General features: G+C 33.9%; 1 protein-coding gene and 1 long non-coding RNA gene across 6 annotated transcripts in view; one reads left to right on the top strand and one right to left on the bottom strand.

The window, feature by feature from the left end:
• The window catches only part of DPYD (dihydropyrimidine dehydrogenase), a 902,287-nt gene that overhangs the window by 762,891 nt on the left and 112,037 nt on the right, over positions 1-27,359 (bottom strand). The window lies entirely within an intron of this gene.
• On the top strand, positions 1,747-2,893 carry LOC104680068. The gene is made up of 3 exons (XR_750397.2): positions 1,747-1,898; positions 2,046-2,126; positions 2,306-2,893. It is a non-coding gene; the product is annotated as an uncharacterized LOC104680068 (long non-coding RNA).

Genomic DNA, 27,359 nt, shown 5'->3' on the forward strand with positions numbered 1-27,359 from the left:
TGGGTGGCAGAAAAATTTACATAAGAAAATGATTATTTTTAATTTCCTACCCTCTCTAAAAAGACATTTAGCAATGGGAGGCAGTTTACTACATATTCACCATATTTCATTCATTCATTCAACAAATATGCATACCTAAAAGTTTCATCAAATTATTTTATTCTATCATGTATCAATTTTCTAACTGCTAAAGGTGTATGATTTATAGTGTTGGAATGATAAATACATAATCCACTACTCAACATTTAGTGACAGATATTAACTGTTAGCTATATGCTGATCTTACTAACAGAATACATAAAATACATTTAAAAAGCAAAATAACATAGAATGGAGACTAAAGATCATCACGTACATTGACGCAACTAAAAACAACCATTCCTACATAAATTCAACTCATTTCTATAATTTTATCTTTGTCTTAGCAACTCCACTTTTTGACAAAGGGAACAATTCATATTTCACATGCATTCACCATTGTAGCTTTTTAAAAAATAATGGACATACTATACACACTCCTATAATATTATATTTCACTGCTGAAATTTTAATTAACATATACACATACTCAATAAAAACAGTAAAAAATATGAGTTTCATTCTCTGGAAATTTCATTATTAAAATTACTGTCATTTTACAATGGTAACATCTCATTTTGTTATGCCCTAGGAATACTGAAACACTATTTTTATTATAATAAAATGCAATAAAAACAGTTCTTACCTGTGTTACTGTTATTTTGAAATCTCCTTATAAATTTTCTCCTAATGAGGATAGGCTGTCATCAGTAGATGCCCCCATTAAAATATGACAATGATGGTAATAGCTTAAAACTTGTACTGTACAGTTCAAAATTCACTTTTACACATATCTCTTTTCATCGACACACCAATTCTGTTAGGTGAATATACTTATCCCCATTTTACAGATGTATCCCCATTTATATGACAATGATCATAATAGCTTAAAACTTTTATTGTACAGTTTAAAATTCACTTTCACACATATCCCTTTTAATTCACATACCAATTCTGTTAGGTGGGCATTATTATTATCCCAGTTTTATAGATGTTAAGTACTAAAGCTTAAGTTGTTTTCCTTGTCCTAAGCTACACAGCTAATTAGGGAAGTTCATTTTTCTCCACTGCTTTTAATCACATTAAATTGATGATCCTTCTATTCAACATATGGAGTTAATGTTCTATGAAAAGAAAACTGGAATCTCTCAGTCTACACTGATCACAAATTGAATGTATCCTCTCAACACACTGTTTTAGTCTTTTATATCTTTGATAGAAGTGAACATCCTAATTATGCCCATGAGTTACATATATGAAATGCCTTCACCCCACTTTAATAAAACTCTTTCTTAATGCCAATATAAAAAATACTCTATATTAATTGGTAATTGTGAAAAGAGAGTCAGGGAGAGAGTCTGAACCAACAAAAGAGGAAAATATAGGAAGGAAAGGGAAAGACAAAGAAGGAGGGTGAGACAGAGAAGAGAGAATAAACATCCAGGAGTAGTGATGCGAATTATTTGCTTAGTTACCACAAAAGTAATAATTACACTGTAACTCTGTGGGAACAATGGAAATTTCACAGTAGCTCACGTTACTGTTATCACCTTATATCCTGATAACTGTGAAATTAATTTGTGGCACTACTGTATGTGTCGGCCATAAGCTGTTCCCTTGGTAACAGTATTATGCTACCATAGAGAAGGAATGTTTGGCAGTAAAATGGGCAGCAGCAAGCTGATTACACAGGGAAAAGCTTCTATCTAAATACACATAGCATAACAATCACCCCTGGAAAAACTACATGGCTTACCAAAAGAGTTCTCTCTGTTCACTGTCCATTATCTGTTAGCTGAACTAGTTCAAATGAATAACAAGTAATGATCAAATTACCGGTTTATATTTTACAACAGAGTCTTATCTTTTAAAAAAAAAAATGCAAGAAGGAAATACAAAAATGTAATACATTTCTCTTGCTTTCTTTTCTATTTCCTCCCCTGAAATTATTACTATGCTATTAGAAGCCATACAAACGCATATATACACAAATATACATATGCTTCAATGAAAAGCAGGCATGCAGCTGATAGCTCAGCAACCCTGAGGTATAAACAAAGATACCAGACATATTTTTTAAAATAATTTTGCTTAAGGAAATTCATTTCAGTAGGTAGATCAGTTACTCTGCTGTCTCCTACCTACAAAGTTACAAAAAGAAAAGTTCAACATTTGGCCAAAAGGATAGTAGCTTACATTTCTTCTTTTTTTTTTTTTCTTTTTCCAGCACAGAATTTTGAAGAGGGAATACACTAAAATGGAAGAACATAACTACATGACATCATAAGAAATCCTGAATTAGAAGCGTATATTTGAAAGGTCATGCATCCTGAGCTGCCAACGGCTTAAAAACCAGAGGCAGAGGCCAGCTTTGCCAGCTCACTGCTTCTACTCATCTTTCATGATACTAGCCAGGCTGAACATAGTTCCAGGATGATAATGAAATTGGCTGGGCGTGCTGTTTATATTAGTTAGTATGTATTGCCTGTACTAAACCAAGTATCATGAGGTCAGCACTATTTTGCCACTTTTCAGAAAGAAAATATGAACACTTCAAAACACAGTAAGCCTTTTTAAAAGTATATATTTGATTTTGAAATAATCAAAATGTATGTAGGGATATGACTGCATCCTAAGATTTATGATAAGTTCTGATGAATAATATTTTCTTTCTACATGCAAGGCAAAGTTAATAGTAACTAGAAAGTCTTTATTTGGCATAGCATAGATTTCTGTCGACCAAAACAACTCACTCTGGGAAACATAAGCTTCTGACAACTTCAGAAGAGTTAAGTCACAGACAAAAGTTTATTGGATCTTAGTTGGCTCCTACCCACCAATTCTTTCTTTTCCAAATAAAACATAATAGATTTTCAATATGTGTTAAATAACTCAAAAAATATCCTCAAAATTATTTTTTGGCCATCTTCCCAACAAGAACATGGTCCTAACCTATATGTAGAGTCCTTTGCTCTGACATCTATTTCTCCAGAATTATTCTCCTAATTCATATGTCTGGATGGTCTCTCTAAATTGTTATTATATTTATTATATAACCCATTTTGAGTATAGATTTATTATACCCATTTTAAGTATAGATTTCCAATATTTGTTAAATATTCAATATTTTTTGTTATAAAATGGGTATAATAATAGTACCTACCTCACAGGACTGAGGTGAAGATCTTTGTCCATGGTCATACAAAATGAGCATAATAATAGTACCTACCTCACAGGATTGTTATTAAGAATAAACAAGATAATCCATACAAAGTAACACATTATTGAAAAACTAAATGATCAAAATAAAGCTTGATGTTATTGTTATACTTTATTTAAGAAATACATCTAAAGTATTTTAAAATGTATTCACTTCAGTTATTTGAAGTTTCATCTGCCATATCACAGAGCACATATATGTTCAGAAATATTTGTTAAGTATCTCTATGTACCAGATAGTAAAGGTGGTATTGAAGACAGAAAAGGCATTGTATCAGGCAGACAGCAGTATAAAGTCCAGCCTTGCCACTTATGAGAGTCCCATCTTCAAATTATGGAACCTTTCTGAATCTCCATTTTCTGTCTATAAAAAGGGGTAGACATTATGTCTCTACCTGCTTCTTATCATTAAATTAAGGCAAGGAAACAAGTCCTGTATAGTCTTGTAACTCATCTCCCTCCACCAAGCTTCATCCACACTGCCTTCTTTAGGTCAAGCTTGTTCCTATATCAAGGTGTGCCTGGAAGTCTTTACACTGTGCTACAGTGGTACACCTCCTCTAGCCCTATAGAATGGAAAATGGAAGCACAGAGACATCATACAATGGCTAGCCAGTCACATTACATCAAGTAAAAACAACAAGTTCCCATGAAGTTTATTATTATTGGAGTGGCTTCAGTACTTCTTGGGAAACACTAATGATGACCCTGCTTTGTATGATCAATCAGCAAATTTTCAAATAGTTTACTGAGTATATGACAGTAATTTCTAGAGGCAAAGATATACCTGCATGAACAAGCTTTCATTCTGAAAAAAAAAAATCACCTTCTGAAACTCCATGCTAGTTATCTGAAATAACAAAGGTGAAGTACAAATTATGTGATCTATCATAACCTGAAATAAACATATGTTGCTACTCTGTGATTTTGGTCTTTATCTCAGTCTGACCCATTTATTGAGACTGTTACCTCAAGATGCTCTCCCATGGAGCTTTCACTGAGAATACTTTAATCCATTTTCTTAAAAATCCATAACAAAATTACTAGGATCTCAATGTCTTATCAAAACTTTTTTTGTCTCAAAAATGATACATGAAAAAGATAATCTTCAATAAATGTAGGTAAGTATTTTATACCTGCAGCATTGAATTGTTCCACTGGAGGGTAGCAGGGGGAAAATAATGTTCACGTTGCCTAGAGCAGAATCTTGTTGTTACCTTAAAGTGTGTTCTTTCTGGATTTTCTAATTCAATCATCCTCCTCTTCCAATGCACATCTCCAAACCTCCCATTTCACTTGTTCAATTACCCCATTAGTAGTGATATTTACGCTCCTCAGGATCTCTGTGTAGCAAAGTCATTTAGTGGAGGCACCAGAACTAGACTATGGAAACATTCAAATCCCATATTTGCCACTTATTTTTTGTATAAATGTAGATGTCTTCATGATATTAACTGTAAAATTAAAGTAAGAATAATACTTTAAACTTAAGTAATAATACCTACTTCATAAGAGTGTCACAAGAATTGAGTAAATACATGTAAAGTATTTAGAAAAGTTGTTTGCACATAGTAGGTAAGCAACAAATTATAGCTATAATTATTATTTTCTCTTATTTTTTCTTATCTATTTACTTCATCCAAGTTTTTACCATTGAAATTCTATTTTTCATCACCTCAAATAACTTTTTATAAAGAGCCCCCTTGCAGTTCTTCCATTATGCCTTTTTTTAGAATATCCAAATTCTAGATGAAAATATCCATGTCCACAGTGATCTGTGTAGAAAACTAGCCTCATGGTCTAAACTCTTTCATTGATTGAGATCTCAATACTGCACAGCAATGAAACTTAACTTCTTTGGTCAAACTCTCACTCTCCCATTCCCCAGAACAACTCTTTAAAACTTTCTTCTTTCTCTTCCAATTTTCAAGCCAGTCATATTCCATTCCTTCATCCTCACCAGATAACCTTTCTTTCTACTTCTGTGTCAAAATCAAAGCTTTCCAGTGGCACTCCCAAAGAGTGCTGCCACCATCTCTGTGAACCTATTTGTAACTGCCACTGTCTTTTTTTCTGCCTGTTATCATGATGGTGTTTCTGACCCTCCTCCTAGTAAAGAGAAATCCCCACAAGTATAATTAGATTTCATCTCCTTCCACCTTCTGTAGAGTCACATGCTTTTAACTTTCATCTCTTCTGTTGTTTCTTGGAGCCTCCTTAATACCATTTAATTATGTTTGATTGCTCCAATCTGGTAACATTTCTCCCTGAGTCTTAACATTTCCTTCCTCCTCTGCATAGACAAAAAGTAGGAAAAAAGATTGTCATCTATAGTGACAATCTCCATTTCCTTTCTTTGCATTCATCCAGCCATTCATTCTACAACCTATTCCAATTGCTATAGACTGAATGCCTGTGCCCACCAAAATTCACATGTTGAAGCCCCAATCCCATTGTGAAGCCTTTGGGAGGTAATGAGGTCATGATGGTGGAGCCTACAGGGATAGGATTAGCATCCTTCTAAAAAGAGGGCAGAAAGCTAGTTAGGTCTCGTTCCACCATATGAGGACACAGCAAGAAGACAATACTCTCTGTAAGTCAGAAAGAGGACCTTCACCAAGAACCTCTACTGGCTCCTTGATCTGAAACTCCTAACCTCCAGAACTGTGAGAAGCAAATGTTGGTTGTTTAAGCTACCCCACTGATGGCGTTTTGCTACAGCAGCCAAAACTGACCAAAGCACCAATTTAGGTTCTGCTTCTACTCTTCAAATGGATACAGCTTATGTTACTAATTATGGCCCTGCCACAACTTATATTTTACTGGGAGAGATGCATTAAAGATTTTTAAAATGTAAGATAATATAGCATATTAGATAGTTTTAAGTTCTCAGAAGAAAAATACATTAGGAAAATGGATAAGAAGTGTTAATGCTATAAGTTGAGCTCCAATTTTATATGGTAGCCAAAAAAGGTGAACCTGAGAAGGTAACATTTGAGGAAAGAACTGAAGGATGAGAGGAAACATCTGGGGGCACAGAAATATCTGGGGGCATGCAAATATCTGGGGGCAGAGGGAACAGCAAATGGAAAGGCCCATTTTTTTCTCCCTCATGTTTCTTTATTCCTGTATTCTGTGAAACTGTTTTACGGTTTGCCTCCTCTCTCCCTTATTGAAATTTCAACCATGTAGAGTAACTATTCACCACTCAGCATGGTTTTTTTTTCCAATTTCTGTAGTTCTTGTCTCAATTGTTTAATTCAAAATATGTGATAAAGATTATTTATTTTATTATTTGAGTAGTAGTGTCTAATCTTCATACAAACTTAATACATCTCATTCTAATATTTTAGAAGTGGGATATAAAACATAAATAACAAATTAAAATTAAAATACATCAGCGTGTCAACTGAGCTTTTACTTTGTAAAGGGCACTATGTCTAACAGAAAAAATGATGCAAAGAAGCCAGATTGTAGTGGGTTGAGGTATGACTGGGAGGTAAAGACGTGGAGTCACGCTGTTCAGATTACATATTCAAAAAGCTTGGCAGTGAAATGCCTTCCAGATAAATTTGTAGTTGGATACAGCACAATTCTGACAGTTGGCTCTAGCAAATTCTTTCAGGTTTTTAAAACTATTTAATTATGAACATATGAACATAAGCCTTAATTAAGACAAATCTTTCTTCTGCCTGAATAAGAACTGCCAAGATGTCAGAGGGCAAGACTAAAAGTTCCTGTCTGAACTCATTTTACAGTCTCCACATTTGCAGACTGTATAATGCTCCATTCTACCAGCAATCACTCAGCACATTCTCACACTGTTTTAGGGTCACCTCTTCTGCAGTAGGAACTTTGGACTTATACAATAAGAAATATGCAAGGAACCACAGAGTCAGAAGCAGTTTGTACTACTCAAAGCACAATTTTCCTTCTGGGGCCTCAGATCTATCCCTCAGATATTTCTTTTACCAAGACTCCCAACTATATCTTTTCAAGATTCACTGTCAAGGGACACCTGACTTGTGAGGTCTTATCCTCCCTTAGTATAGAAGTCCCAGTTCTCCCACTTATCCTTCTTGCCTTGGTTGACCTTTCTGAAACCTAAATCTCTTGCCATTAAAAAAAAAGTGTCAAATTTCCACAAATCCACAAAATCAACCCTTTTTCTCCTGTGCTATAGTCCAAGATGTTGGTCCTGAAGTAATTTCTGATTATTTTTCAAGAGTTCTATTGGATCGTATGTCAATTTTTTTTGTGACGTTGTTTGTTTAATTCATAACATCTTCTCCTCAAATTAAACTGAACTGGCAAGAAACAGATACCTGCAAAAAACTGATACAGGCAAACCAGCCTTTAAATGATTCAAAGTTTAGTTCTTACATGCCTTCAACATAAAAGTTTATTAATCTTTCAAAATGAACATATTCTCTCAAACTGAAGGTATGAAATTATTACAATAAAAGCAAACTAAATATATTAAATGCTGTATAATTATCTCATTTATATGGCTAAGGTTATTAGCTTATATATGGTGTCTTTAAAGTAATTCCTATTTGCAGTTACATTTCAAACTGCCGATTTAACACACCAGTCAGGAGGAATGCCACAACTCCTGCTGTGCTAAACTTACTGAAACAAATAGAAAAAACACTTTATTGTGTTTTGTTCCTGTTTTACTATTTTGTAATTGGACTACCCTACAGGAAATACTCTTCTTTATAATACATCACTAAGTTACTATAATAATCTTGTTTCATGTTCTTCCTTTATATATATTTCTGAATGATCATTTGTCATGGGTAAAAATAGTATGAGAGAAAAAAATTGAGACATTCATCAAAAAGATGTTTTAAAACTACTGATAATGGTGATTGCTCCTAATTACATGATTGAATGTATATTCGGAGGATGAAAATATGGACACATATACTTCTATCCAAGTATCTATGAAATGGGACTATACAGAGAGATGATAAATATTTTGAAAAATGTGACTTATCCAATTTTTTAAGAAAAAGATTAACAGCATATATCTCACTACTAGAAGACTATGAAGTTCCCTTCTGATTATTAAATGAAACATGGCTGAAAAATCAAAATTTCCTTGTTTATAAAGGAGTCTTGAAATTCACTCCTGTAAACTATGACTTAGGGTTATATTCCATTATGTTAATATATTACCATGCATTACACAGTTGGTTTTGCCAAAGCGAGTAACTTTTATGAAAAGTGCTGATATCTTTCTTAATGAATTAAAAGTGTTAATTCAGAAAATACTAGGCAACTCCACCTCATATCTACCTGGACTTAAAATATCAAGATCATTTTTAAAGTGAAAATAACTTTGAAAATATTTTGTCACTGAAGCAGTACAATTCATTTAAATGGTTTTAATTTGAAGTAGTTTTATGAACAATTGTACTAAATAGCAATGAAATTTCATTTCTAGTGAATAATGAAAAGTATCATCACGGTCTATTAAAAAAAAACAAAATTTGTCATTATATTAAATGTTATTTTTCTTGTCCCGAATTCTCATTTGTTATGAATATCTTTGAGGGAAAAACAAGAGCCTATGTAGTGGGATATAACATCCAATTTAGAATTTTATATAAATAATGCCTGTTCCTCATGTATTATCACCACTTACTAAGGATCAAACTACAAGAATACTAAAATATTCTATTTTACATAAAGACACATATAGAATTTTCTCAGAAATAGACACACTTGTGAGTAGTAAAAAAGTTGAAAGGAATTAAACATAATCATGCAAATTACTTCCTATAATATAATGTCCTAAAACTATTTGTGAGATCTCAAGATGTTAAGATGCTATACAAATTCATTAAGAAAAATAAATGAAAGCAATTATTTCATAAAACATTAATTAGAAAAATTCTACAATGTATTTTAAGTTTATCTATCCCTACAGTATCTCACTGATATTTATCTTCCTACATCAAAGTCAAAGTCATTTGATTGTGTTCACCCAGGTAGAGCATACTCAACGATACAGAACTCTCTCCAGAGAAAGAGGGAATTAAAAAAATTAGAAGATAACAGGTTGAATATTTTAGCTGTAAAAACAGACACTTTAGGATAGGTAAGTGTTTAAGTGGTCATATAAAAAGCTCAATTAAAACTAATGTAACTTCATTTCTTAGGATTTGTAAACTTATACTTTTGAGCATTGAACTGAGTTGACAGGATAAAGTTATCCTTAATTATTCTTTATTTAACTAGATCGATTAATAACTAATTCTTACCAAAATAATAAATTATTTCATTTATATATGAGGTAGCTGCAATATTCTATTATGGTTTTATAAAAAAGATAAAAACTAATTTGGCACTTGATAAAATATTTTGTTTAAACAAGCAATAATCTAGGTACATTTTGATTCATTTAAATTAAATATAAATTGAGAAACAAGAAATGGGGAAAGGATTCCCTATTTAATAAATGGTGCTGGGAAAATTGGCTAGCCATAAGCAGAAAGCTGAAACTGGATCTTTTCCTTACTCCTTATACGAAAATTAATTCAAGATGGATTAGAGACTTAAATGTTAGACCTAATACCATAAAAACCCTAGAAGAAAACCTAGGTAGTACCATTCAGGACAAAGGCATGGGCAAGGACTTCATGTTTAAAACACCAAAAGCAACGGCAACAAAAGCCAAAATTGACAAATGGGATGTAACTAAACTAAAGAGCTTCTGCACAGCAAAAAAAAACTACCATCAGAGTGAACAGGCAATCTACAGAATGGGAGAAAATTTTTGCAATCTACTCATCTGACAAAGGGCTAATATCCAGAACCTACAAAGAACTCAAACAAATTTACAAGAAAAAAACAAACAACCCCATCAAAAAGTGGGCAAAGGATATGAACAGACAGTTCTCAAAAGAAGATATTCATACAGCCAACATACACATGAAAAAATGCTCATCATCACTGGCCATCAGAGAAATGCTAATCAAAACCACAATGAGATACCATCTCACACCAGTTAGAATGGCAATCATTCAGAAGTCAGGAAACAATAGGTGCTAGAGAGGATGTGGAGAAATAGGAACACTTTTACACTGTTGGTGGGATTGTAAACTAGTTCAACCATTATGGAAAACAGTATGGCGATTCCTCAAGGATCTAGATCTAGATGTACCATATGACCCAGCCATCCCATTACTGGGTATATACCCAAAGGATCATAAATAATGCTGCTATAAAGACACATGCACACATATGTTTATTGCAGCACTATCACAATAGCAAAGACTTGGAATCAACCCAAATGTCCATCTGTGACAGAGTGGATTAAGAAAATGTGCCCCATATACACCATGGAATACTATGCAGCCATAAAAAAGGATGAGTTTGTATCCTTTGTAGGGACATGGATGCAGCTGGAAACCATCATTCTTAGCAAACTATCCCAAGAACAGAAAACCAAACACCGCATGTTCTCACTCATAGGTGGGAACTGAACAATGAGATCACTTGGACTTGGGAAAGGGAACATCACACACCAGGGCCTATTGTGGGGAGGGGGGAGGGGAGAGGGATTGCATTGGGAGTTATACCTGATATAAATGACGAATTGATGGGTGCTGACGAGTTGATGGGTGCAGCACACCAACATGGCACAAGTATACATATGTAAGAAACCTGCACGTTACGCACATGTATCCTAGAACTTAAAGTATAATAATAATAAAAAAAGAAAAGAAAAGCAAGGATCACAGAAATTAAGGGGCTTACTAAAAATTACAGTCAGTCCCACTGACAGAGCCAGAAGTAGAACTCTGGGAATGTAGGAGACCAACTGAAAGGCAAAGCAAATGAATTTGGGGATTGAAATGTTGAGTCTGAAGTTCTTGAAGAATAATAAAATATCAAACAAACATTTAAAACTGTAAGTTTGAGATTCAAGAGGGTGACCAGGGCACAGAATACATACCTGAGAGACACTGATATACTAAGTGGGTAAGAGCCAAAGAATAGAACATGAACATAGAGTGAGAATAGGACCAGTCATGAAACTTTCTTACACGTCCAGATTTTAAAGAAAATATAGGGGGAAAAGACAGCAGGTTAAATATTTTGCTTGAAATAAACAAAACGGAAAGTAACTTATTTTTTTAAAAACACAGTTCTGTCTTCCTTTAAACATGATATGTAGTTGCTTATATTCAATCAGTCCATGACTTTGATTACCAAAACAATGTGCTGAGTCAGACACAGAAAGGAACTTCACCTTCTAGGGATAATGTAGTAAGTCACAGGAGGCCAGTCAATGTTCTCTCTGCTAAAATCTAGAAAAAGCTGGATAAACCGCAACACCATATTTTTTAGAGGCATAAGAGATCTGAGAAAGCAAGAAGTAGACAAATGAAAGTTCCTAAGACAGGAGAACTTTCTCAAGATGAGCTAAGGAGAAATCAGCAAAACGTTTAGTGGTCACTGGTACAGGGGGAGGGGTGTTATAATTGGAAAATTAAGAGAATAAATACAGCTGTTTCCCCACTGGACACATACTGAATTCAAGAGGTTTGTAGGAGGCTAAAAAGAGAGGCTAGAAGCTTCCAAAATACAGAAATAAACAAAATGAATGAGGGCTCAGGAGAAGCATAAAATGCAAACTGTCAGGACCCGAAAGAAAAAAATTGACCAACTTCAAATCATAGTTGGAGATTTTAGCAACCCTCTATCAGAATCATAAATAACAGTAATGATACTGAAGAGCTAGATAAATCTATCCATTGCCTGAATTTAATTGATATTTATAGAACACCAAATCCAACAATTGCAAAATAAACATTCTTGTCAAGTTCACACAAAACATTCACCAAGAATAGACCACATGCAGGGACAAAAATCAAGTTTCAAAAGATTATAATCTTACAGATTTTAGTTTCTGGCCGCAATGGAAGAAAATTAGAAGTCAACAACAGTAAAATCTAGAAGAAGAGGCAGTTGTTTCACATCTTCACCAAAATTTGGGTTTTGCCAGTGTTCTTAATATTCATCATACAAGTGGGTATAAAATAGTATGTTACTGTTGTTTTAATTTGTGTTTTCCTGATGGCTAATGATGTTGAGCACACTCTCATGTGCCTACTGGATGTGTGTATATCATCTTTTGGGACTTTTTTTACTCAAATATTTTGACTATTTTAAAAAAATTGTGTACACCTCCTTTTTTAGAATAGTTTTAGGTTCACAGTAAAATTCAAAGGAATGCATAGAGTTCCCATATTTCTCCTATCCCCACACAAGGAAAACCTCCCTCACCATCAACATTGTGAATCAGAGTACTACACTTATTACAATGATGAACTAACACTGACATATCACTATCACACAAATTTCACAGTTTACATTAGAAATCATTCTTAGTGTTGTATATCCTAAGGCCTTTGACAAATATACAATAATATGGATCTATCAGGATAGTATGATACAAAGTATTCTCACTGTCCTAAAAATCCTCTGTGCCTCACCTATTCATCTCTTCTTCCTAAACGTCTTGCAACCCCTCATATTTTCACTGCCTTTTTAGTTTTGCCTTTTCCAGGATGTCATACACTTGGAATAATACAGTGTGTAATCATTTCAGATCAATTTCTTTCATTTAGTAATATGCATTTAACTGTCCTCCATGTCTTCTGTGACCTGATAGTTCATTTATTTTTAACTCTAAATAATATTCCTTTGTCCGGATGTACCACAATTTATTTAGGCCTTCATCTTTTAAAGAACATATTGGTTAGCTCAAAGTCTAACAATTATGAATAAAACTGCAGTAAACATCCGTGTGCAGGTTTTTGTGTGGACATGAGTTTTCAACTACTTTGGGTAAATGCCAAAAATGCAACTGCTGGACTGGATAGTAAGAGTATGTTTAATTGTGTAAGAAGGTGCCAAACTGCCTTCCAAAGTGGCTTTACTATTTTTGCATTCCCAGCAAAAAATGAATGACAGTCCCGTTTGCTCCACATTCTCATCAACATTTGGTGGTGTCAGTGTTCTGGATTTTGGCCATTCTAATTGTGTAGCGGTATCTGTTGTTTTAATTTGCAATTCCCTAATGACATATTTTCACATGGTTATTTGCCATCTGTATATCTTTCTTGATGAGGTGTATGTTCAGATCTCTTGCCCATTTTAAAATCAGGTTATTTTCTTATTGTTGAATTTTAGTGGTTCTTTTTATATTTTTATGTCATTTATTTATGATATGTTTCTTTCGTAAAATTTTTTAACCAGTCTGTAGCTTATCTTTTCATTCCCTTGACAGTGCCTTTTGCAGAGCAGAAATATTTAATTGTAATAAAGTCTAACTTATCAATTCTTTAGTTCATGGATCATGCCTTTGGAGTTGTATCTAAAATGTTATCACCAAATCCAATAACATCTATATTTTCTCTGTTATCTTCTCAGAATATAGTAGGCATGTGTTTTCTATTTAGTTCTATACTTCATTTTGAGTTAATGTTTGTGAAAGGTGTTAGGTCTGTGTCTAGTGTGTCTAGATTTCTTTTTAGCATGTGTATGTCCAGTGGTTCCGGTATCATTTATCCATTGAAATGCCTGTGCTCCTTTGTCAAAGGCCAGTTGATTATGTAGGCCTATTTCTGGGCTCTGTATTCTGGCTCATTGATCTTGTCTATCCTTTCAATAACACCACATTGCCTTGACTAGGGCAGCTTTATAGTAAGTCTTAAATTTGGGTATTGTCAATTCTCAGATTTTGTTCTCCTTCAATATTATGTCAGTTATTCTGAGTCTTCTGCTTTTCTGTATAAGGTCTGGAATCAGTTTGTCTATAAGCAAGATATAACCTCCTGAGATTTTGATTGTAATTACATTGAATCTTCAGAACAAGTGGGAAAGAACCAACATCTTGAGAATTGTGATTATTCCTTTCCAGAAACATAAAAGATGTTTCCATTTATTTTTGTTTTTCTTCAATTTCTTTCACCAGAATCTTATAGATTTCCTCATATAGATCTTGTACCTATGTTATGAGATTTATTAAGTATTTCCTTTTTTGGTACTAATTTAAATATTATCTTTTAAATTTCAAATTCTAATTGTGCATTGCTGATACATATGAAAACAATTAACTTTTGTATATTAATCTTGTATCTGGCAACCTTGTTTATTAGTAAGGAACTAATAATTGCTGATTAGTTCTATGAACATTTTTGGTCAATTTTTAGGATTTTCTACATGGACAATCATGTCACAGATTACATGATTGGGAAAGAAAAGAAAAGAAAGATATACAAATGTAGTTTCATTTATTTCTTCCCAAACTGTATATCTTTATTTTCTTTCTTTCCCATCACATTAGCTAGTGCTGCCAGTATGATGCCAAAAAGCAGTGGTCAGAATGAATATCCTTGCCTTGTTCCCAATCTTACCAGGTCTTAAATTTGAGTTTATATCATTTTATTATTTAAAATAATTATATATCCATAATCTTTTAAAACTATAATGAATATATGCAGTAATTTTATTTTGTAAAACACTGCCAAACTGTCTTCCAAAGAGGCCATAAACTTTCTTTTAAGGGATTCCTTCATTGCATTTGAAAAGTTTTCATGTTTAACTTCATTGTTCAGTAAAAAATATTTTTTTAATTTCCCGTTCTTTATTTTCTGACCTATGGTTATTTTGAAAAGTGTTAATTTCTCAATGTTTAGACCAGTATGGCTAAATATGAGAGATAAACTGAGTTCTAAAATATAAAGTCAAGGAGGCAGTAGAGGGGATCAGGATCACATAGAGCATTGTCGGAATTTTGACTTTTACTCTAAGTGCAGTTTGAAATCACTAGCGTGTTTTGAGCAGAAGAGAAATATGATTTGACCAAATTAAAAGATCACTCAAGCTGCTGTGTGAAGAATGGTCTTTATGGATACCAGTTACAAGAGTAATCTTCAATCTTGACTGCATTCTGAAATTATCTGCAATGGGACGCTTCAAAAATACTGATGCTAACTGCTACCTCTCCAACACATACACATACACACACACACACACATATATATATATATATATACACACACACACACACACACACAGACACGTGATTCATGCATGCCTGTAATTCTCATTTAATTGATCTGAAGTTTGGGTTAGATATTGGGATTTTTTTAACCACCCTCACCACACCTCCAGCCCAAGATGTCAGCTGTTACAATAGTCACCAATTATGGTGGCTTGGACTGAAGTGGTAGTCTTAGAGGATGTCAGTCTCTTAATATTTAGGATATATTTTTAAAGGAGATTCAACAATAGTTTCTGATTGACTGACTGTAGAACGCGAGAGATAATTTTAAGAAGACTAGAAGAGTCAAGGACTACCTAAAATTTGGGGTAAGCTAACTTCTGTAGAACTACATGATAAATCAGTGGTCGTGAGGAGATGTAGGGTGGCTGAGGTAAGATGTAGTATACACAATAGCACATAATTAAGTGTCTGAGGTAACTGTGAGAGTAGGTGACTGGATTAAGGTGGAAAACCAAAAATACTGGAGGAGAAAAATTCAAGGAATAGAGGTCAGGTGTTGAACGCCTCATCTGTGTAGAATATTGAACTAACAAAGAATCAGGATGAAAGTTGGACAAAGTGAGCCCAGAGATAAATTTTAAAGAATAAGGAATGTGACCAAAGGATCCACAGGAGGCTACAGGAAAGATGGGTAACAGGCAATATGATGTAATGGAAATCACATTTGATAGATTTCCAGAAGAGAAAGGTAAAATAAAGAAGCATCAACGGGAAATAAAAAGGGCACTTACCCACCTCACTTAGTACAACAGATATGAAGAGAAAACAGCATCATGTATTAAATAATTATATAAGACATCATCCTATTATCCCTTTAATTACAGATTAAAGGGAATGAACATTTAAATTTGATATTGTCAAATAACCCTGTAATGAAACAGTCTACCAATGTACATTCTTACCAATAGTGTTCCCTATCCATCCAGTTACACCAGAGACCTGACAGTTAATTCTCTTCTCCCATCCTTCACATTTTACATCCTAAACATCTATCCAATCCCTGCACACTACTTGAGCTCGAATATGCATATTAGAGCTCTCATATCTCTCTCTTACCAAAACAAACATGAGAGCCTCCCATGCAGACACACTGTATTCATTGTAGATCCTTCTGAACCTTTTTATTTCAGTCAGGTGATATTTTTAAAAATTCTACAATTATGGTTACGTATCTCAAAAGCTTAATTATTTTAAATACTTACTAGTATACGAAATTCTCCTAGTATAAAGACAAAATTTCTCAGTGGGGTTTCCCAAGGTTGGCCCCTATCTACAGCTTCAACCTCATCTCTCACAATGTACTTCCATGCCCTCCATGTTTTAGTCATATTGGTCTTCAGTCACCTTCATCTACCACAGGCCCACAAAAACTTTGCGTCAGAAATCTCTCATTTAGGTATTGGCCTATTTTCTTAACCTATATCCACTTACTCTTCTTTCAGATTTCAGCTTGATTTACTCTTTGTTAAAGACTTCCCTGTCAAATCTTCCTATAATTTACACTCTTAGCAACATTTCTTCGTCTTTGTAAAATTATCTTAATAATAATTTTATATACATTTGTGTGGTTATTTGATCAATGCCCACCTGCCTGCCCATTAACAAATTTTCATGAGGATAAAGCTCATGAAAATTTGCTCATAACTGTATCCCCAGTTTCTACTTGTACTTTGCATATGTAAGAACTCAATAAATATTTGGAAGACTAAACCAGATGTAAGAGTACCTCCACAAATTTTCAATGCCACTGTGCCTTCAATGGCCTTACACTATAATTCTTAAACTAGAGTCACCCATCAGATATAAACGCTAGTAGTATTCACAAATACAAACATTTCTCAAAACAATAAATATTTCAATGTAATAACCCGTCTTTCTTAAAGAAATTCTCTAAATGTCATAGATTAGATCTCAGTCCCTTGCACATAAAAATTACTTCGGGCCGGGCGCGGTGGCTCAAGCCTGTAATCCCAGCACTTTGGGAGGCCGAGACGGGTGGATCGCGAGGTCAGGAGATCGAGACCATCCTGGCTAACACGGCGAAACCCCGTCTCTACTAAAAAATACAAAAAACTAGCCGGGCGAGTTGGCGGGTGCCTGTAGTCCCAGCTACTTGGGAGGCTGAGGCAGGAGAATGGCGTAAACCCGGGAGGCGGAGCTTGCAGTGAGCTGAGATCCGGCCACTGCACTCCAGCCTGGGCGACAGAGCGAGACTCCGTCTCAAAAAAAAAATAAAATAAAATAAAATAAAAATTACTTCGTTTCTAAACTTCAATTAATTTTACAATCAACCAGTATTCTTAATTCCATCTTAATACACATACTAAAATTTAAAATTATATTAAAATACATTATCATGTTGCAAACATATAACTTTTCCTCTATTATAATCTCCAAGTTGTAGGTTGAAATTCAAAGTGTATGTGATGGTGCACTGTAACTGTTAGCTACAGATAGTTCTTATAAAGGCTAACACCCTTTAATTACCAATCACAGATAAAGAGTCTGAGGTCATTAAATAAATTAATTTAAAACTATAAATAAAAATGTAACACATACACATTTGAAGGTATCATTAACATTAGAAAATCACTATAAGTGAACATTTTAGAAAACAATACAACAGTCATCCCTTTCCGGTGGTAACTTCTTTCTTTCCTTATCAGTTATTAAATAGCTGTGGCTATTTTCAGATTTTCCTTTACCCACTGCTTCTTCCCCACTGGTTTTGCTTTAATCTTCTCTCACAATTTTAGAATTAATAAATGCATGCTGATGACTTAAAACATTTTATGCACATCACTGGCTTCCATCTAAATACTTTCAAAAAACCACCTCTTTTGACAGTAAATCTATCCCTAGGCACTAAGCTTTGAAAGCAGGAATTGAGGGCTGTTCACTCTTATACTCTAGCACCCAACCTTGTGCCTGGTATTTGACAGGCCTCATAACCAAACTGAATTTAATGATCAAGAACAGAAAAAGATTTGCCTCATATTGTTTTTAGTAAACACATATGGTAACTACAATCACTTTCTGTATAATTAGAGATAAACCTGAAATGTGATAAGCCATTCAAAAATAGTCAATTTGAATCATGGTACAAGGAATGTATGTGTATAATATTTATATATGTCTCCAAACACTAAGGATTTTTTTCCAAAGTGCATTTTTAAGACTGAGTACCGTAACAGTAACACAATAATCTAGATTTAGTCAAGTCAAATTAATCTACTATGTTATATATTTATGAAGATATAAAATATAAAACTTAGCTTATGGAGAGGTATTCATGGTCCTAAACTATTTGGCAATTTAAAAAATACTCTATTTCTATGCATCATCATATTTAAAAAGTATTTGTTTTTATAAACAAGCAGAAAAATCATAATCACAGGCATACAATGATTTAGATATGTCTAGAAATTATTAGTTTGCTCATGTAATTGTAGGTTTCAAAGAGTATATGTTAGTATTGATATAGTCAAGAAACCCTTCTTCAATAACTATGTCATCTATAGAAATATGTGTGACAAAAATATCATGCTCTTTAAAAACAGACAGGTACTTTGGTGGAAGTACTGAAAGGAAAATCAATTCTCAAAAAATTTCAGATGAACAGAATATAATCCTGGGTAAATATGAAATGCAGGACAAGTCTTATATTAATGCCAAAGAACAACAGACTGTCATTTTGGTGGAATGCCCCATACAGGGAACAACTTTCAGACTGCAATTAATGGTAGTGGCTGGATCAAACTGGCTACCCAATGTATATAAATTATTTAATATAGTTTCCTCATATGCAATCATTTACCTTTAATTATGTGTCAAAACTAGTAATTATTTTCATTCACAGGAAGAAAATTCTTATCATTTTCTCACTATTAAAAAGAAAAAAAATCTGATTCCCCAAACAGCTTTTTCATCCAAGCTGTTTAAATTTCAACCCAATTCTTACCTCTGGGTGAGAAATGTCTCAAGCAATATTCCCTCCCAGAATATGAAATTATAAACACCATCTAAGGGGATGAAAGAAGCAATGAAATATGAAGAAAAAATATGACAATGACAAATATAATGTCAGTAAGTAATTTAACCTTATTGTAAATCATTTTTCTTTCCCCATCTAAAAGAAAAAAAGAGAATTACTCTAAACTCTCCTGAAAGATAGAGAAAGATGCTAGCAAGATAATTGGTTTGTAAACATAGCACAGATATCGACTAAAAGTATTACCTCTGTGGTCCAATGACAAACACCCATTTCTACTAAAAGTTGATGTTATGGAAGATCTCTAAATAAAATTACTACTATTACTTCTTCTATTCCCAAGCCAAAGTAATGGTCCTTAAAATGGGACAGAGCTATAGGCCTGAAGTTAGAAAATGTACTAAATTAAACTAAATTTCCTAGACCCCTTAGGAAATATTAGGAAGACTGATCTTTAAATATCTGCATATAAGTCCATGATATCTACCATTTTATTCCTTTATTCCTTTAATGAAGCTTTTCTCTAATATGTGTATAAAGTGTATTGACAAAGTACTTATATCCCATGGCCTAGATAGGAAACATACACACACACACACACACACACACACACACACACACACACATACCCCTAAAAATTTCTGAGAGGTAATGAGTTCTGCAAGAGGAATGAGTCTGGGTTCAAATTCTGGCTCCTTCAATTTTGTGCCATATGCCCAAATTACTTTACCTCTTTCATTCAACTTTTATTCACCTAACATTTACTGATCCCTTTTAGAAAAGATGACACTGAAGCTGAGAGCTGAAACACAAGAAACAGCAAGGCATGGAAGAGCCCATGTAAGAAGGAGCCCAGGTAAACATCAGGTCCAAGCCTGGAAAGTTTTAGGGATGGAAAGACAGTTGGTCAGAAACTTTGCGAGCAAGGATGAAAGAGGTTAGACATATGGTTAATGAGTCAGAGGAAGATCACAAAGGTATTTGCAAGAGAGTTAGGAGTAAGGAATTTGTCATTTATTCTAAGTAAAATAGCAAGCCTTTGGAGAGAAAGGTCACAACTTGGTTCATCTTGGTGATCTGTGGAAAATGGATTTTTAAAGAAAGTAAAAAAAGGAAATCAGTAGTTCAGATGAGAGGTAAGGAGGGTATCAGGGCAGAAACAAAATTGGACAGATTCTGAGGACATAGCTGTAATAGGAATTTTTATACAACTTTCTTTTTGATTAGATGCAAGTGTGAGAGAGAAAAATTTTCCACGAATTCCAGATTTGTAGTTCAAATAACTAAAGATGATGCTACTGTCATTTACTCAGATAGAAAGACTAGTGGACGAATTAGTTCAGTGGAGGATTGTGGTGAGAAATCCAGGAATCTCAAGCCTGGCCAACATGGTGAAATCCCATATCCATTAAAAATACAAAAACTAGCCAGCTGTGGTGGTGCATGCCTGTAGTCCCAGCTACTCGGTAGACTGAGGCATGAAAATCGCTTGAACCTGGGATAGGGAGGATGCAGTGAGCTGAGATCGTGCCACTGCACTCCAGCCTATGAGACCGAGTGAGACCCTGTCTCAAAAAAAAAAAAAAAAAAGACGAAAGAAAGACGGAAGGAAGGAAGGAAGGAAGGAAGGAAGGAAGGAAGGAAGGAAGGAAGGAAGGAAGGAAGGAAGGAAGGAAGGAGAGAGGGAGGGAGGGGGAAGGAGGAAGGAAGGAAGGAAGGAAGGAAGGAAGGAAGGAAGGAAGGAAGGAAGGAAGGAAGGAAGGAAGGAAGGCAGGCAGGCAGGCAGGCAGGCAGGCAAGAAGGAAGGAAGGAAAATCCAGATCCAGATATCACCTTTGGATATGTTAAATTTGAGTTATTATTTACATATTGAAGTGGCTAAGTCAAGTGTTTGACTGAAGTATAAAGCTGAAGTTTAGGGGAGGCACAAAACCAGAAACGAAAATATGACAGTTATCATCAAATAGATGGTTATTTAAGGAAAGAGATGATAACTACCTAGGAACAGAGGGGAAAATAGTAGAAACAAGGCATTCCAATACTATGTCCTATAATATGTCAATATTTAGACATTGAAAAGAAGAAGACATAGCTGCCTAGGAGAGTTAAAAGTAGTGGCCAATGAAGCAGGGGAGGAATAAAATGATGTTGAGTAACTTAAGCCTAGGAGGAAAAATGTTTCAAGAAAGGATAGTCAATTGAAGCAAACGCTGCAGACGAGTCAAGTACAAATTACAGATTTGGCAACACAGAGCAGTCTCACTGAACTGACAGCAAGAGATGTCCAGGTGAAGTGGATTAAGGGGAGATCAGAAAATGAAAAACCTTTATTGACAACTCTTTCATTAGGCGTTGAGGGTGAGGAGCAAAATGGAGTGGCACCTGGAGAGGAAAAAGTAGACAGGTTTCGTTTATTTGTTTGTCTTTAAGATGCACTATATGCAAGTATGCAGATGGAAATAATCACATAAAAGCAAAAATTAGTGTTTCAGGAGAGAGAGGGTTATTACACAAGGGAAATTTTTGAAAAGACTAGAGGAAATGGGATCCAGATCACAAGTGAAGGTGTTGGCCTTTGACAGGAGCAAGGCCTTTCCAGCCATCATTAGAAGCCATTGAAATTAGGGTTTATTCCCAGTTCACTGCATATCTGAACACATCAGAATAGCTGTCACCAAATAACATCTTGCACATCAAGAAAACACCAAGAACACTTACATTTTTAATTTTTAATTTAATTTTTTAAGAGATGGATCCTCACTGCATTGCCTAGGCTAGAGTGCAATGGCTATTCACAGGTGTGGACACTGCACACTGTAGCCTCATATTCCTTGCGCCTCAAGTGGTACTCACACCTTAGCCTCCTGAGTAGCTGGGACTACAGGTGCCAAACACATTTTTTAAATGGAGTTTAGAATATCCTATATGGCATCTCCTTTCACCTAAGAAAACAGAGAGAAAAGAAAAAGAAAATACAAAAACAAAAAACCCTCTCTGTAGACTACAAGAAAAATATTTATTCAAAATTCACCAATTTATTAAATATGCATTGACTAAATTTTTAATAAAAGTAATTCTTTAGACAATTCCATGGGTACAAACCTTACAAAGGCATTAAAATAATAGACCGCAATCAATATTTCTTCAATCAATATCAGATATCACAGATGTGCCTGAGTAGGTACCATGATTCATCTACTTAAAAGAATCATAAATAAACTAAAACATCACAATGTTGTCTTTTTATAGGTACCGCACTATAGAAAGCTAATTGTCCAACTAAGAGCAACATTATACTATTTCATAATGTAAATGGTTCACTGGTGGTTATTCCACATTGTAACTATAAAACATAAACATGAATAATCAAAGTCAATTAATTCAGTGGCACTGGACCTATGTCTCCTGTTTGTTGCATATTGGTGATTTCACAAGCTAGACTGTCTGTTTAATTCTTAATCGCACTTAATTACTTGAATGAGTAATCTAGGAAATGTAACTTACTCAATTTCAAAGAACAGCCTAGAAATTAGAAGATAGGGCCCCTCAGTAAAGTTATAGTCATGTTCATTGATGAAACTGGAAGAACTTCATAGTATTTGTATTAATCTATCAGAAACAAAAATAAATTCTTAAAATATTTCTCCAAAAATTGTTTGAAATTTATTCTAATGGACTTAAGTCATGTTTGCTCTCAACGAAGGGTCTGCAAACTACAACATGAGGGTTAAATCCAGATGGCTGCCTGTCTTTGTAAATAAAATTTTATTGGAACACAGCCACATCAACACAGCCACACCCATGCATTCACATGTGGTCTACAGATGCCTTTGTATGACATCAGCACAATTGAGTAGTTGTGACAAAAATTATGTAGCCCAGAAAGCTAAAAATGTAGGCTATCTGGCCTTTTACAACAAAATGTTTCCTTATTTCTACTTGATTTTCAAAAGAGGCAACACATTTTTTAAAAAGAACTTGTCAGAATGGGAGACTTTTTCCCCAAAATAAAATAAACACAAATACCTTCAATGGAAGGTATTTAGTACACATCACAGTAACCTGTAGAAATGCTAGATAAGAAATGGTATTAATTTTCTTCTAAATGTAACAAGCTGATATATGAGAAATCAGAAATATTGTAACTAAATGTCAATGTATATCTTCCAGAAGAGACGGCTTAAAAAAAAAAAAAAAAAAAAACCCAACCTACGGACAGCTATTTTATTATAGTACATTGTGACATATATCCCAAATAATTAGAATGAGCAATAACAAAAAAAAAGCCAATGTGCTTATAAACAATAATCTATCATCTGTAAATCTATTAGTCTTCTTCAGTTGTAGAAAACAACAAATATAATTACAAAATACGTATTCAAAACATGTAAACCACTAATTTTCCACTTGTAAAAGCCTGATTCAAAAAGCAATTTACTTTATGGTTTACTTAAGCTTTGCAACTACATTAAAATATGATAGTATATACACAACAGCTTGTTAACAAGATTATCATAACATTAAAATCATAATGTAGCACTTCAATTATGGATACTTAAAATTAAAGCTAATCCTCACAGTACCAATTTTTATCTCCTAAATAATTTTAGCTATTAGCTGCTCATTCAAAGTCTGTATCTAAAATGATAAGCATTCTAGAGTAACGACTTAGCTCTGCACTTTTCTTTGGTAGCAAAACAAAAGCTGCATCCCTTCTTTCCTAGTCTTTAATACACAATCTTTTGATACTAAGGGGAAGATGCAATATTTTCCTGACCTTGCTTGGTTTGGCGCTTCTTATTCACATTGCTGTTGTCAATGCTCTTGTTTCAAATAGATACATTCTGTATATCAATGGTACATATTTTCTTTTTTGGTTTTATCATCCCAAATATATCAAACTGTTACTTGCAATATTAATTTGATTTTTTTCTGCAAATACTGTATTTGAACAAATGTCACCTAGTACATACGAGGCACCAGGTGGAACAAACCAATGCTCAGAGTAATGAGTATTATAATGCATTTCATAAATAAATAATTAATAACTTAATTAATCGTGTTAACCTATTAACTGATTTCATTTGCTCTACTGTTTCACCAGATTTGTACTTGATAATTATGTAATCAATATTTCTCACATTCGAATTCTAATTCAAGTTTAAAGTGAAGAAAAAGCTTCTAAATCGACAGAATTCTTTTATTTATAAATGCCAGTTAATAACAAATACATAAATAATCCAGAAGCATTGTTGCCGACCATATGGTTGATTTTACTAAACACTGGCAACAGCTAATATAATAGTTTTCTTCTATTTCCCCTACTAAATTATATTGGGACCATCTAAAACTGAGTGTGAAATCTTGCTTTCACTCACTCCTGAAGTGAGTGAATGGAAGTAATAGTCCTAATTTACATGGCAAACAGATAATACCAAATGTATGTATCTATAATACCAAATGTATGTATCCATGTGTGTCCATGTGTATATATGTGTATCAAGACATATACATACATTCATATTACAAAATGCTCAAGAAACTAATTATATAAATTACCAAATGTGTGTATCCATGTGTGTGAATGTGTATACATGTATATAAAGACATATACATACATTCATATTACTCAATGTACATGAAATTAATTACATAAATTAAAAAATTACATAAAATTCATTACATATATTTTCTGACCTGTATTTCAATGATATTTATTAGGACACGTGCATGATTATCTAAAGTAATGTTGCACTTTTGTCTTTTGATTTCAAAATATCTGAAAGTACTCATCCTGACTGACTTATTCATGTGTTAGGTGGCATAAACCAAATCAAGGAACCTGCTCTAGGCATGGTGAAATATGAGTTTTTCTATAATAGAAATGATAAAGATAACGTCTTCTCTGTGCATAGAAGACAAGAGTATACTCTTCTCCTCTGCTGATTTGGGGAGTGAGGCTTTCAGGAGGTTCCTGCTGATCTATTTAGTGATTAAAAACTTGAAAAAACATAATTAAGATAGAATTTTACAAACGATTACAATAGAAAAGAGCTGAAACATTGCTTCTGAATCCAATCTCACTGCTCAAAACTTTTCACATAGTTAAAATATACCCTTCTACATGGGCATTTCTGATTATAAAGGAATTTGTTTTTGAACACTTTGAAAATAAAAAAAAGTTACAAATGTTAAATCATCTATTATTACTTGCATCATTACATAACATTTTCAGAATGTTTAAAAAATTATTTACTTTCCATACTATTAAACAACCTGCTAATTTCACTCGAAGTATTTTGTTAATACTTTCTCATTTTACTTATTTGATATTCTTCTTCAATGCCACTTCGATTTTTCCCTAAGAGCTTTATACTTCCTTTGTAAACTACTTAATTCGCTAATCTCAAACACTTAGGGTGCCTTCTCCTTCCCCTCTTCCATTTTTAACTATTTTAAAAGAATTTCATAGAACTTCCTTGTATCTTTGTAATCCTAATGAATACACCTGAAGGGCAAGGGAACTCCAAACTCCAAATGCTGTCATGGTGCAAGTTTTCCTTGACAGCAAAGGGGAGATTTTATAGAGAAATATATACATACATGTAGTATCTATATAATACATACCACATATGGAAATATGCATATACATACACACACACAAATCTCTAAGAATAAGATAAAGTAGAATAATTATCATATTCTTATCTTTAAATCTTATTCAGACGAACAAAATTACTCGGTTCATGGTTTACTAATCACGGCTTACTTAGAGTCATGGTTTACGTAGAAGTATCAGTTAAAGTATCAGTGTAATTCAACCATTATATTTAGCAACAGATGCAATATTAACATAACCCAAATCATAAACAGTTAAAATAATACCTAGGTTCCAGTAGTAACATAATCCTTAGGTCAGATGGTAGTCAGCACCAGTACTACTGAACACTAACAGAGGAGTGAAATTAAAGACATACATTAGACTATTACACACAGACAGGACATACCTGAAAAGCTGAAAAATTACCTCTTTTAAATGTCTTGGAATCTCTTTTCAGACCTCAGCCTTTCAATAAAAAGTTAGATTGCTATTTATATTGCTTCTACCTCTAAAAGTCCTTGAGTTGAAGGTAAAGAAACAACGACATTAAAGCAATTTTAACCTTTTGACTCAAATAATATTTAGAAATGTTAGACCTCTTAAAAGCTACTTTCCAAGTTTACATGGTTATACTTTCATATTTAACTCTGTATAAATGGCTGTTTATGATGCACCCACAAATAGTATTACACACACCAGTAAAAAAGCCAGCACAGATAAACTGTGCAACTCAACATCACCATCTAGTGACAAAATTCTTAACACGTGATGAAGCCAAATGAAAAAGAATACATTTCAGAGACATTATGTACCGGTAGTTCATCTTTATGGTACTAATGCAAATATACGGATCTCACTAAATAAACTTGGCTCTGCAAATAAAATCATGCCTAACTGGCAATGTTAGCACTCCAAAAACAATTTGTATTCTTGCCATAGAGGTATACTTATATATCTATTAACAATCTATATTTTATGCATATTAATTGACACTGTAAAAAACTCCCAAAAGCATTTTTGCTTTTTTTATTAATGAGTATATTCTATATGTACCTCTTCTTTTTCAGAATCTGATGTCGCCTTTTCTCAAGTTATTCAATTCAAACGCCTTTCAATTGCATGTATCCATTACCCATAGCCCTCTACTGCCTGTGAGACTGAAAAGGGACAAAAAGGCAACACATGGGAGGCCAAGGAGGGCAGATCACCTGAGGTCAGGAGTTCAAGACCAGCCTTACCAACATGGTGAAACCCCGTCTCTAATAAAAATACACAAATCAGCCAGGCATGGTGGCGCATGCCTGTAATCCCAGCTACTTGGGAGGCTGAGGCAGGAGAATCGCTTCAACCTGGGAGGCAGAGTTTGCAGTGAGCCAAGA

The sequence above is a fragment of the Rhinopithecus roxellana genome, chromosome 8 (assembly GCF_007565055.1).
Source record: "Rhinopithecus roxellana isolate Shanxi Qingling chromosome 8, ASM756505v1, whole genome shotgun sequence".
NCBI lineage: Eukaryota > Metazoa > Chordata > Mammalia > Primates > Cercopithecidae > Rhinopithecus > Rhinopithecus roxellana.